We start from the raw sequence: 14,830 nt of genomic DNA, 5'->3' as shown, positions 1-14,830 counted from the left end.
CCTGTCCTTCACCATCTCCAGAGTTTGCTCAGTCTCATATCGATTGAGTTGGTGATGCCATCCAACCATCTTGTCCTCTGTTGTCTCCTCCTCCTGTCTTCAATCTTTCCCAGCATCAAGGTCTTTTCCAATGTTGGCTCTTCGCATCAGGAGGCCAAAGTATTGGAGCTTCAGCTTCATCATCAGTCCTTCCAATGAAAATTCAGGATTGATTTACTTTAGAATTGACTGGTTTGATCTCCTTGTAACCCAAGGGACTCTCAAGAGTCTTCTCCAACACTAAAGTTTAAGAGCATCAATTCTTTGGCACTCAGCTGTTTTTATGGTCCAACTTTCACATCCATACATGACTACTGGAAAAACCATAGCTTTGACTATGCAGACCTTTGTTGGCAAAGTAACGTCTCTGTTTTTAATATGCTGTCTAGGTTAGACATAGCTTTTCTTCCAAGGAGCAAGTGTTTTTTAATTTCATGGCTGCAGTCATCATCTGCAGTGATTTTGGAGCCCAAGAAAATAAAGTCTGTCACTGTTTCCATCATTTCCCCATCTATTTGCCATGAAGTGATGGGGCTGAATGCCATGATCTTAGTTTTTTGAATGTTGAGTGAAAAAGCTGGATTTTCCACTCTTCTGTTTCACCTTCATCAAGAGGCTCTTTAGTTCCTCTTCACTTTCTACTGTAAGGGTAGATGATTAGCTAGCTTTATATCCCTAATCTCTAGCATAGTGTCTGGAATTGTAGATTATTGGGTCAACCCCAGCAATTCGAAAATCAGCACCCAGTTTGCACTTAGCTGCTATTTCCTTGAAGAGCAGATATTGCCTTCGACGGGCAACATTGAAAAGGAAATGGTAAAGAATTGAACACTAAAACCCTAACACCCCTAATCATAACCTACTGTTTTCATCTCAGAAATGTATTCATACTTAAAAAAAAATACTCTTGTCAAGGTTCCTAAAACAATCAGTAGACATTCACTGGTATTCATAATAGTAATGTCTGAAAGTGAAGTGAAAGTGAAGTCGCTCAGTCGTGCCTGACTCTTTGTGACCCCATGGACAGTAGCCTGCATTAAGCTCCTCTGTCCATGGGATTTTCCAGGCAAGAGTGCTGGAGTGGTTTGCTATTTCCTTCTCCAGGGAATCTTCCCGACTGAGGGATCGAACCCAGGTCTCCTGTCTACAATGAGGGAGACCTAGGTTCGATCCCTCAGTCGGGAAGATTCCCTGGAGAAGGAAATGGCAACCCAATATTAAAATAATTGATGATTGTCATACAATAAATTATGACTGTCAAATATTTGATTCTCAAACCCCTCTGCATTTATCATCTGGAATTTTACTGTAAGGAAGAACCCTCTACATGTTCCTAGTTACTTGTATGTTTATTATCAGTATTGACTCATGAATTCATATTTTATTCAATAGGCTGTAAGTTATTTAGTTTTATTTCTTTTCATACTCAAATGATCATAAATTTGGCTAGTTGGAGCCCCTTCAAAATGGTTCCTGTGTCCTTTTGATATGCTCTCATCATTTTTTGGAGCACTTACTTTTCCATCTGATATTTCAGGCTCATATTAAGCTTTCCCCAATAGCCCTGCAATCAGTCTTTTCTGTAGGACTTCTGTTTCCTTTAGTAAGGAATGGCATCTAGAAAATATCATGGGGCACTAAACTGTGCTGCTCATTGCTACTTGGGTTTACTTTTTCTAAGCTCTTTTCTCTCACAGTCTAGCAAGTAAAATGAATTGAAATTGCCAAGAATTTGAATATGTATTAATCTGGTGAAAGGAGAATAGTATCTCAGCGTAGTTTTAAAAAATTTCTTTAATTGGAAGAAAATTGCTTTACAATGTTGTGTTGGTTTCTGCCATACAACAACACAATTCAGCTATAATTATACATATATTGGCTTCTGTGCAGTGCTGGAGTGGTGAGCAGCCAAAAGGAGATGCCCTGTGTCCAAGGTCAGTAGCAGCAGCTGTAAGGAAATACCCCATCCAACGTAAGGAGCAGAGGTTGCATTTTGCTGGAGCGGCCGATAAGAGATACTCCATGTCCAAGGTAAGAGAAACCTCAGTAAGATGGTAGGTGCTGAGAGAAGGCATCAGTGGGCAGACTGACTGAAAACCACAATCACAGAAAAACAAACAATCTAATCACATGGACCATAGCCTTGTCTAACTCAATGAAACTAAGCCATGCCATGTAGGGCCACTCAAGAAGGATGGGTCATGGTGGAGAGTTCTGACAAAAAGTGGTCCACTAGAGAAGGGAATGGCAAACCACTTCAGTATTTTTGCCTTGAGAACCCCATGAACAGTATGAAAAGGCAAAAAGATAGGACACTGAAAGATGAACTCCCCAGGTTGGTAGGTGCCCAATATGGACGAGAGATTAGTGGAAAAATAACTCCAGAAAGAATGAAGAGATGGAGCCAAAGCAAAAACAACACCCAGTTGTGAATGTGACTGGTGATGGAAGCAAGGTCCGATGCTATAAAGAGCAATATTGCATAGGAACCTGGAATGTTAGGTCCATGAATCAAGGCAAATTGGAAGTGGACAAACAGGAGATGGCAAGAGTTAACATTGACATTTTAGGAATCAGCGAACTAAAATGGACTGGAATGGGTGAATTTAACTCAGATGACCATTATATCTACTACTGTGGGCAAAAATCCCTTAGAAGAAATTGAGTAGCCATCATAGTCAACAAGAATCTGAAATGCAGTACTTGAATATAATCTCAAAAATGACAGAATGATCTCTGTTCATTTCCAAGGCAAGCCTTCAGTATCATGCTAATCCAAGTCTATGCCCCGACCAGTAATGCTGAAGAAGCTGAAGTTGAACGGTTCTATGAAGACCTAAAACACCTTCCAGAACTAACACCCAAAAAGATGTCCTTTTCATTATAGGGGACTGGAATGCAAAAGTAGGAAGTCAAGAAACACCTGGAGTAACAGGCAAATTTGGCCTTGGAGTACAGAATGAAGCAGGGCAAAGGCTAATAGAGTTTTGCCAAGAGAATGCACTGGTCATAGCAAACACCCTCTTCCAACAACACAAGAGAAGACTCTACACATGGACCTCACAAGATGGTCAACACTGAAGTCAAATTGATTATATTCTTTGCAGTCAAAGATGGAGAAGCTTTATACAGTCAGCAAAAACAAGACCAGGAGCTGACTGTGGCTCAGATCATGAACTCCTTATTGCCAAATTCAGACTTAAATTGAGGAAAGGAGGGAAAACTACTAGATCATTCAGGTATGACCTAAATCAAATCCCTTCTGATTATATAGTGGCAGTGAGAAACAGATTTACGGGACTAGATTTGATACACAGAGTGCCTGATGAAATATGGATATTCATGACATTGTGCAGGAGACAGGGATCAAGACCATCCCCAAGAAAAAGAAATGCAAAAAAGCAAAATGGCTGTCTGAGGAGGCCTTACAAATGCTATGAAAAGAAGAGAAGTGAAAGACAAAGGAGAAAAGGAAAGATAAACCCATTTGAATGCAGAGTTCCAAAGAATAGCAAGGAGAGAGAAGAAAGTCTTTCTCACTGGTTAGTGCAAAGAAGCAAGAGGAAAACAATAGAATGGGAAAGACTAGAGAGTTTTTCAAGAAAATTAGAGATACCAAGGGAACATTTCATGCAAAGATGGGCTCGAAAAAGGACAGAAATGGTATGGACCTAACAGAAGCAGGAGATATTAAGAGGTGCCAAGAATACACAGGAGGACTGCACAAAAAAGATCTTCATGACCCAGATAATCATGATGGTGTCATCACTCACCTAGAGCCAGACATCCTGGAATGTGAAGTCAAGTGGGCCTTAGGAAGCATCACTACAGACAAAGCTAGTGGAGATGATGGAATTCCAGTTGAGCTATTTCAGATCCTAAAAGATGATGTTGTAAAAGTGCTGGACTCAATATGCCAGCAAATTTGGAAAACTCAACAGTGGCCGCAGGACTGGAAAAGGTCATTTTTTCATTTCAATGCCTAAGAAAGGCAATGCCAAAGAATGCTCAAACTACCGCACAATTGCACTCATCTCATACACTAGTAAAGTAATGCTCAAAATTCTCCAAGCCAGGTTTCAGCAATATGTGAACCGTGAACTTCCAGATGTTCAAGCTGGTTTTAGAAAAGGCAGAGGAACCAGAGATCAAATTGCCGACATCCATTGGATTAAAGAAAAAGCAAGAGTTTCCAAAAGACATCCATTTCTGCTTTATTGACTATGCCAAAGCCTTTGACTGTGTGGATCACAATAAACTGTGGAAAATTCTGAAAGTGATGGGAATACCAGGCAGGGAATACCCTGCCTCGAGAAATCTGTATGCAGGTCATGAACAGTTAGAACTGGACATGGAACAACAGACTGGTTTCAAATAGGATAAGGAGTACGTCAAGTCTGTATATTGTCAGCCTACTTATTTAACTTATATGCATCATGAGAAATGCTGGGCTGGATGAAGCACAAGCTGGAATCAAGATTTTACCAGGATATTACCAGGATAAATCAAGATATTACCAGGAGAAATATCAATAACCTCGTATATGCAGATGACACCACTCTTATGTCAGAAAGTGAAGAAGAGCTAAAGAGCCCCTTGATGAAAGTGAAGGAGGAGAGTGAAAAAGTTGGTGTAAAACTCAACATTCAGCAAACTAAGATTATGGCATCCAGTCCTATCACTTCATGGCCAATAGATGGGGAAATAATGGAAACAGTGACAGACTTTATTTTTTTGGGCTCCAAAATCACTGCAGATGGTGACTGAAGCCATGAAATTAAAAGACACTCCTTGGAAGAAAAGTTATGATATACCTTGACAGTCTATTAAAAAGCAGAGACATTGCTTTGCCAACAAGGTCTGTCTAGTCAAAGCTATGGTTTTTCCAGTAGTCATGTATGGATGTGAGAGTTGAACTATAAAGGAAGCTGTGCACCTAAGAATTGATGGTTTTGAACTGTGTGTTGGAGCAGACTCTTGAGAGTCCCTTGGACTGCAAGGAGGTCCAATCAGTCCATTCTAAAGGATATCAGTCCTGGGTATTCATTGGAAGGACTGATGTTGAAGCTGAAACTCTAATACTTTGGCCACCTGATAAAAAGTGCTGACTCATTTGCAAAGATTCTGATGCTGGGAAAGACTGAATGCAGGAGGAGAAGGGGACGACAGAGGATGAGTTGGTTGGATGGCATCACCGACTCAATGGACATGAGTTTGGGTAAATTCCAGGAGCTGGTGATGGACAGGGAGGCCTGGCATGCTTCAGTCCGTGGGGTGGCAAGATTCAGATATGGCTGAGCAACTGAACTGAACTGATACTTCTATTACCTCCCACTTGAGACTCCCTCTCCTCCCCTAACCCCACCCTTTGGTCATTACAGTGCATAGTTTTAACTTGCATTTTTCTTATTATAATGAACTTGAACATGTTTTCATATACTTTTGTTGTTCCGTCATTCAGTCTTGTCTGACTCCTTGTGACCCCATGGACTGTAGCAGCCCAGGCTTCCCTGTCCTTTACCATCTCCCAAAGCTTGCTCAAACTCATGTCCCTAGGTCAGTGATGCCCTCCAACCATCTTGTCCTCTGTTATTCCCTTCTCTTCCTGCCTTCAATCTTTCCCGGCATCAGGGTGTTTTTTAATGAGTCAGCTCTTCACATCAGGTGGCCAAAGTATTGGAGTTTCAGCTTCAGCATCAGTCCTTCTAATGAACATTCAGGATTGATTCCTTAAGGATTTACTCGTTGGATCTCCTCGAAGTCCAAGGGAGTCTCAAAAATCTTCTCTACCACCACAGTTCAAAAGCATCAGCTCTTCAGCATTCAGCCTTCTTCATGGTCCAACTCTCGCATTCATACATGACTACTGGAAAAACCATAGCTTTGACTATTTTCTTAAGGACTATTATATCTTTCATGTGCTTAAGGAGTATTACACCTTTCATACCCTTTTTTTTTTTTGCTAAATTTTCTATTTTTTTGCCTATTTTCTATTAAATTTGCTTCTCAGTTTTAAACTTAATAACTTCAGAAACAATTAACTCCTTTTTTGTCTTCAATTATGCTGTGCACAATGTTCAAATTTCCCAATAATTCCTTTATTGCATATTACAATTCTGATACCAAATTCATAGGTCTCTGTGTGTAAGAGGGGATGTTTCCCTACATACCAAGCAATTCTCTGACACCAGCTGCCTTTCTTACATTTCAGCATAATTCTGATACTTCTGCCCAGAGGTAGCATCATACCTCATAGTGTAAGAATTCAGTCCTACACAATCCCCCATCCTGTTGCTGCCTCCCCTTCTGATGTCAACTATTAGTCCAGGTTGCCTCCTGGGCTTCCTAATGGGCTAAAGATTGGAGGATCCAAAGACCTGCTCCTTGAGTTTGATTAATTTCCTGGAGAGGCTCAGGAACTCAGAAAAACATTTACTATTAAATTATCAGTGTTATTATAAAAGGGTATAACTCAGGAATATGTGCATTTAATTGCTCAGTTGTGTCTGATTCTTTGTGATCCCATGGACTGTATCTAGCCCTCCAGGCTCCTCTGTCCATGGGATTCTCCAGGCAAGAATGCTGGAGTGGGTTGCCCTGCTCTCCAGAATAGCCAGATAGAAAAGAAGCGCAGGGCAAGTTATGGAGAAGGGGTGCAGAGCTTCCATTCTCTTAGAGCACAACATTCTCCCCAGTGTCCCTCTCCCCCTTCTTTTTTTTTAAATGGAGGCTTTATTACATAGGTGTGATCGTTCAATCATTGACCATTGGCAATTGTTCTCAGTCTCTGGTCCCTCTCCCCTCCCCAGAGGTCAGGGAGAGGGGCTGAAAGTTCTAAACCTCTAATCACAGAGTTCGTTCTCCTGGCAACCAGCCCTCATCTTTAGGTCTCAAAGTGGCCTTTTTAACATAACAAAAAACACCTTTGTGGTACTCCTCACTTAGGAAATTCCAGGGGTTTCAGGAGCTCTGTGCCAGAAACAGGGATGAAGACCAAATCTATATTTCTTATTGTAAATCACTGTTGTAGCCACGCGTTCTGGGAAACAAACTCACTCTGAAGGACAATATAGATAGTGGAGTGCAGTTTATTACACTGGTGGGCCCAAGGCAGAGTCCGCTCTTAGCCAAGGACCCTGACCAGTTTTTGTGTAAATCTTATATACCCTAAGTGTACGTGCCCAAAGCCACCTCCCCAAATTCCCTGAAACTAGTCTGAACAAAAGATACGAAAGACACAATCAAAGTTAACCCGTGATTCATATGCCTTAAGCCTAGGTAGTTAACAGTGGACAATTATCAATAGGCCTGTGGTCGTACCGCAATAGGCATAATAGAATTTATGATTCTATTCAGTTACACAGATAATTAGGGTATCCTTTTAGGCAATGGAGAGTCTAGGTACGAGCCCTGGGGCTCTTCCATCCAGGGTGTCTAGTTTTCCACTTGGTATGTTGTTTCCATAGATACTGGGCATATAGCTCAAAGTCCACAGTCCAGTGCAAGATAGAGCCCTGCTTTCAAGATGGAGCCTGTTCTGTCTGTTTCTTCCTTCATCACAATGTCACAATATGGATTTCCATCATAGGTTACAGAGTAATTCATCCATATTTTCTTTAAGTACTTACATGGCTTTATTTTTTTACATTTCAATTCCAGTTCGATTGGTAGTTTGTTCACATATATGTTAGAATTGATCTAAATACATCTTTATTCCAAATGGCTGTGCAATTGTCCCAGTATTGCTTATTCAAAATGCCACTTTGTCCCAGTCACCTGAGATATCTCCTTTACATATTCCAGATTCCCGCACACAATTATATATGTTTTTGGATTTTCTGCTGTATTCCATTGATCACTTTGTTTATTTATGTGCCAGGATTACACAGTTTTACATACAGGTATCGTACTCGAATTTCATCACTTACAGATGAGGACACAATGTGTCTTTTCCCAAACCATGCAGAGGCAGAACCAGAGATGGAAACTGGTTTTCTTGACTTACAACATAGTGAAACTGGTTTTCTTGACTTACAACATAGTTCTTGTCCTTTTTTGTTGTGTTGCTCTCATCTGTCTCCTCCACTGTCTTTGTTGAGAGTGAAAAATCTATTTGCAAGGAAGAGACTGATTTGCCCATAAAAGAATAGGCAAGGAATTATGCTCTTCTCAGGACGGATTTGTAGTAAGAGTCATGAGGCAAATACTTTTCCAGAGAATGTGAAGAAAATATTCCACCACATGGATGGCTCCGTATAGAGAGTAGGACCCGGGAAGGTATAGAGTGAGTAGTAGGGAGATTGTCTAAGAGGAAGCTGAGAAGCTGAGGGGTTAAGTGATATGACCAAGGTCACACAGTACAGAAGTGACAGAGCTGTGGTTTAACACAGATGCCCTTATAGCCCTCCCAGCTCCTTGGCGATGATTTATCAGACACTTTTTTGAATAACCGCTTCTTTTAAGCTGCTGTACATTTGTGTGTACATTAAAATTTGACCTTGTTATATGATGTTTGGCACAAAAAGTTATTGGTAGCCTGCCTGTACCCCACTTAAGTTCCTGCTGAAGTTTTAACCCAACGAATGAAAAAAATTGTTGGATGGGCTTGGAGAGACAATTCTTCTTATAAATAGTGCTAAAACTCCTTTTTTATATGGACCTGTTCAGTGAAAATCTAAACAACAAAGACATTTGATTTACTGCAGGCATTAGGTTGGAGTGTTAAGTGGTTGTTTTAATTGCAGAGTTTTTATAAAAGAGCTGCTTTCACCATATAGTTGATTACAGTTTAAAAACAGAGACATATGATTTATTATAAACTTTGTTTTTGAGAACTAAACTTTTTTGAAGAACTAAAAATATGTATTTCAAAAATTTTTGACTCTAGGAGGTGTGGGGACCTGACTGTTTTCTTTTCCTCCTTTGGAAATGGTATGTGGCTGTTGAGTTTGAAGTGGTCGGAGAGTCTTCTCTGGTGGTATCAAAGAATTAGAGACAGGAAATGGGAATCTCTGGGTTCTGTGTTTGACTGGGCTAAAGATTTGGCTCAGGCAAACTGGGTAAGTAATCTACATGCTTCCAATCAGACAATAAAGAATACGCCTGCAATGCAGGGGACCCAGGTTTGATCCCTGTTTTGGGAAGATCCCCTGGAGGAGGGAATGGCGACCCACTCCAGTAGTCTTGCCTAGAGAATCCCCGTGGACAGAAGAGCCTGGCAGGGTTACAGTCCATGGGATCACAAAGAGTTGGACACGACTGAGAGACTAACATTTTCACTTCAACCTGCATGCAGCATGGACTTGGTTTGGCTGGCCCACTCTTCAATTATAGGCCACCTCTAAATACTCCCTGGTTTCCCTGGTGGCTCACACAGTAAAGCATCTGCCTACAATGCAGGAGACCTGGGTTCAATCCCTGGGTCGGGAAGATCCTCTGGAGAAGGAAATGGCAACCCACTCCAGTACTCTTGCCTGGAAAATCCCATGGACGGAGAAGCCTGATAGGCTACAGTCCATGGGGTAGCAAAGAGTCCAACACGAATGAACGACTTCATTTTCACTTTCTAAATACTCAACCCCTCCCTACCAGTCTCACCCTATCCTCTCTCAATCTTAGCTCATAGCAGGAACATAATTGATCAGAGTGGCAGCAGAGGCATACTCACACTGTTAAAAGGTTTACTCTCTTACACTCACCATAAAACTCTGTGACCTCTGGGAATGCCAATGCGCCATATAAAAAGTGTACACTTTCCTTTCAACAGAAAGCCCCATTCATGTTTGGTTTTGAAGTGTTGAGTTTGTTTAGCTATTGCAGATGCAAAATGTTTCAGATTTCTTTTGTGTGTAGAATTGTTCTGAAAGATGAACGTGTTTGAGATATTTTACTTGGGAAGCTATTTTTGAAGTTGCATCTGAATATGAGGGTCTCTGTTATTTAGAGGCTTTACTAAGTGAAAAACGAAAATAATTCTGATAAAGGTTTGCATATTGGCCAGATCCCAATGTCTTTTATATATTGTGTCTAATTATTATGTTCCGTTTCTCGTCTAGGCTCTCCTTGATCCTCATTGCCTTCTTAAAAGAGATTGCATCATCTTTATAATGGAGACACATTCTCTGTGTCCAACACATAAAAAAATAAAATATGCACACGCGTGAACAGGTAAAAGCGAATAGTGTTGTCCTTGCACTAGATTAAGATCTGAAGAGACCCTAATTATTGGGAAAATTATTTCCTTCATATCTCCCATCCTTGGTATTATATTCAAAGTAAACCTTAGAGGGATGCTAAAGTAAGATGGCTTTTTTTTTCTGTATTTTCTGATAAATCCATCAAACCTCATATTTTCTTTTTCTTAACCCTTTTCCCTCTTATTTGCCCTGAGGGTGCCCTAAGCTTATGTTTAGTTGACCTACTGAATGTTGTGACACTGGATATATTGACAAATGTACACCTTTCCCTGGGATAAGTAGGGAATTACTTCACCCCAAAAAAGGATTGTTTTCTAGGTCTTATTGCACCAGAATTATCTGAAATCTTGTTTAGGCCAACAGTTCTTAAGAGAAAAAAAATATAAAAATTTGTGTGCTTATATTTTTGTTGTTGTTGTTTAGCTGTTAAGTCATGTCTGACTCTTTGCAACCCATGGAATGTAACACACCAGGCTTTCCTGTCCTTCACTATCTCTCCAAGTCTCCTCAGATTTGTGTTCATTGAGTCAGTGATGCTGTCTAACCATCTCATCCTCTGCTGCCTCTTTCTTCTTTTGCCTTCGATCTTTCCCAGCATCACGGTCTTTTCCAATGAGTTGGCACTTTGCATCAGATAACCCAAGTACTGGAGCTTCAGCTTCAGCATCAGTCCTTCCAATGAATATTCAGGGTTGATTTCCTTTAGGATTTATTGGTTTGTTCTCCTTGCAATCCAAGGGACTCTCAAGAGTCTTCTCCAGCACCACAATTCAAAAGCATCAATTCTTCAGTGCTCAGCCTTCTTTATGGTCCAACTCTCACATCTGTACATGACTACTGGAAAAAAACATAGCTTTAACTATATGGACTTTTGTTGGCAAAGTGATATCTCTGGTTTTTAGTAAGCTGTGTAGGATTGTCATAGCTTTCCTTCCAAGGAGCAAGTGTCTTTTAATTTCATGGCTGCAGTCACTGTTCACAGTGATTTTGGAGCCCAAGAAAATAGTCTGTCACTGCTTCCACTTTTCCCCCTTCTATTTGCCATGAAGTGATGCGACCAGATGCCATGATCTTAGTGCTTATATACGCAGGGTAATTCATGGGGTCGCAAAGAGTCAGACATGACTGAGAGACTGAACTGAAGCGTTTTGGATGTGTAATTCACTATCATATAGCCTATAATAGTTTTGTTTTTAATCTCAGAGAAATTAAGAAATTGCTCAGGGTCAGAGTCCTACTAGGCAGCAAAGTTGGAATGTGAATCTAGGCAGTGTGGCTTCAGGTTATTATGCTAATCAGTTGCTCTACTCAAAAGGAATAAAAACAACAAGCACTTTCCTAGTGCTAGACCTTATTGTCAGTACTTTATGGATTTTAGCCCTTTTGGTCTTCACAAAACCCCTATGAGTTGTGCTCGTTTTCTATTTACTCCTTCAAACACGCTCCATCTGCCCATAGTTGCCTCTGTACCTTGAGAGGCTGACCTTTGGTACTGAATATTTTGCTTTGTGGTTTCTGGCTGTTTGCCAAATAGAGTTCCCATCATGAGATCAGAAGGTGGAAGCCAAGTGAGGTCACAGTACCTACTACTTTGGCTTCCTCCCTTTTGAGTCACTGTAGTTTGGCGGCTTCCCTTTCTGAAAGGCTACAGCTCCTGTTTACTTGGATCTCTCCAGCAGTCACTCTTTCTGGGTTTTGGTAACTGTCCTTCTCCTACTTACTAGGCATGGGTGTGGTAAGTTTCTTTGCAGTTGCTAGCTCAGAGCTGCTCTGACCCCTTGCAAATAGTCCCTTCATTAAATCCTCTTCAACCACTGTTTCTGAGCGTGCAATTTTTCTTGCTAATACCCATATGAAACAAAGTATATTTTTATCATCAACACAGTTGACTTATAAGGCACAGAGAAGTAAAAAAAAGGGCCCAAGATAATTGTTAGAACTGGGATTAAACTTATGCTGTCTGGCTAAAGTCCGTGCCTTTAGTCACTACACTCTTGTGCCTTTGGGTTTAAGCATGTGTTGAACAGAAAAGAGCTTGCAGTGCAAGTTATTGCATATCAAAGGACTTTTGCAATATCAAAGGATATTGTATATCAAACGGATAGTTTTATGAAGCTAAGGAAGGTGATGTAAAGCTTTATAGCATAAAAGCACCCTGGGGTAAATGTAATGAGTTTATTTACATATGTATCAAACATGTATCAAAGTTTTGTATTTTGAGGACAAATCATCAGCAAAACGGATTCTTGATTGTGAATAGTCCTAAGATGCACCCATTTGTTCTCTAGTATTTTGGATTTAAGGACAAAATACTAGATTAAGGACAGAAATTAAGGACAGAAATGGTATGGACCTAACAAAAGCAGAAGATATTAAGAAGAGGTGGTAAGAACACACAGAAGAACTTTACAAAAAAGATCTTCATGACCCAGATAATCACAATGGTGTGATCACCAACCTAGAGCCAGACAACCTGGAATGCTAAATCAAGTGGGCCTTAGGAAGCATCACTACGAACAAAGCTAGTGGAGGTGATGGAATTCCAGTTGAGCTATTTCAAATCCTAAAAGATGATGTTGTGAAAGTGCTGGACTCAATATGCCAGCAAATTTGGAAAACTCAACAGTGGCCACAGGACTGGAAAAGGTCAGTTTTTCATTCCAATGCCTAAGAAAGGCAATGCCAAAGAATGCTCAATCTATAGCACAGTTGCACTCATCTCACACGCTAGTAAAGTAATGCTCAAAATTCTCCAAACCAGGCTTCAGCAGCATGTGAGCGTGAACTTCCAGATGTTCAAGCTGGATTTAGAAAAGGCAGAGGAACCAGAGATCAAATTGCTGACATCTGTCGGATCATTGAAAAAGCAAGAGTTCCCAAAAAACATTTACTTCTGATTTATCGACTATGCCAAAGCCTTTGACTGTGTGGATCACAATCAACTGTGGAAAATTCTGAAAGAGATGGGAATACCAGACCACCTGACCTGCCTCTTGGGAAATCTGTATGAAGATCAAGAAGCAACAGTTAGAACTGGGCATGGAACAACAGACTGGTTCCAAATAGGGAAAGGAGTACATCAAGGCTGTATATTGTCACCCTGCTTGTTTAACTTATATGCAGAGTACATCATGAGAAATGCTGGGCTGGAAGAAGCACAAACTGGAATCAAGACTGTGAGGAGAAATATCAATAACCTCAGATATGCAGATGACACCACCCTATGGCAGAAAGTGAAGAAGAACTAAAGAATGGCATTGTAACATGTATACTATCATGTAAGAATTGAATCGCCAGTCTATGTCTGACGCAGGATACAGCATGCTTGGGGCTGGTGCATGGGGATGACCCAGAGAGATGTTATGGGGAGGGAGGTGGGAGGGGGGTTCATGTTTGGGAACGCATGTAAGAATTAAAGATTTTAAAATTAAAAAAAACAAACAACAACAAAAAAACTAAAGAGCCTCTTGAGGAGAGTGAAAAAGTTGGCTTAAAGCTCAACATTCAGAAAACTAAGATCATAGCATCCAGTCCTATCACTTCATGGCCAAAAGATGGGGAAATAATGGAAACAGTGACAGACTTTATTTTTTTGGGCTCCAAAATCACTGCAGATGGTCACTGAAGCCGTGAAATTAAAAGACCCTTGCTCCTTGGAAGGAAAGTTATGACCAACCTAGACAGCATATTAAAAAGCAGAGACATTCCTTTGCCAACAAATGTCCGTCTAGTCAAAGGTATGGTTTTTCCAGTAGTCATGTATGAATATGAGAGTTCGACTATAAAGAAAGCTGAGTGCTGAAGGGTTGATGCCTTTGAACTGTGGTGTTGGAGAAGACTCTCGAGGGAGTAAACTCTGGGAGTTGGTGATGGACAGGGATGCCTGACATGCTGCAGTCTATGGGGTCATAAAGAGTCAGACATGACTGAGTGACTCAACTGAATTTTGGATTTGATTAGCAAGGAGTGATATAGCAAAAAAGCTTCAGTGCTAGATATAGCTGTGATTATTGTCCAATAAACGTTAACTTTAAAAAATCTTCCTTTGAGTCAATAATGTTAATCAGTGATTAGTAATGTGTTTTCTTTCCTTAGGCAGTAGAAATTCTCTTTTTCATTATCATGTTGCATTCAAAATAGGTTCAATATAGTCAAGGTAGAGTCTTATAAAATCAAGCAACACTTTTTTATGTCAGTACTGCAAAAAGAATACCAGTTAATATACATATTAATTCTTTCCCCCTTGATGTTGTTGTTCAGTCACTCAGTTGTGTCTGAGTCTTTGAGACCCCATGAACTGCATTGTACCGGACTTTGTTGTCCTTCACTATCTCCCAGAGTTAGCTCAAACTCATGTCCATTGAGTCAATGATGCTATACAACTATCTTATCCTCAGTTGCACCCTTCTTCTGCCCTCAATCTTTCCCAGCATTAAGGTCTTTTCCAATGAGTCAGTTCTTTGGATCAGGTAGTCAAACTATTGGAGTTTCATCTTCATCATCTGTCCTTCCTTCTTTTCTCCTACTCACTGAAATATTCCTTTTGGAATTATTCTACTATAAGCCTTTAGAAAAAAGAACCCTGGACCAGGAAT

This window comes from Ovis aries, chromosome 16, assembly GCF_016772045.2.
Source record: "Ovis aries strain OAR_USU_Benz2616 breed Rambouillet chromosome 16, ARS-UI_Ramb_v3.0, whole genome shotgun sequence".
Taxonomy (NCBI): domain Eukaryota; kingdom Metazoa; phylum Chordata; class Mammalia; order Artiodactyla; family Bovidae; genus Ovis; species Ovis aries.
Note: the sequence above shows the minus strand (reverse complement) of the source record.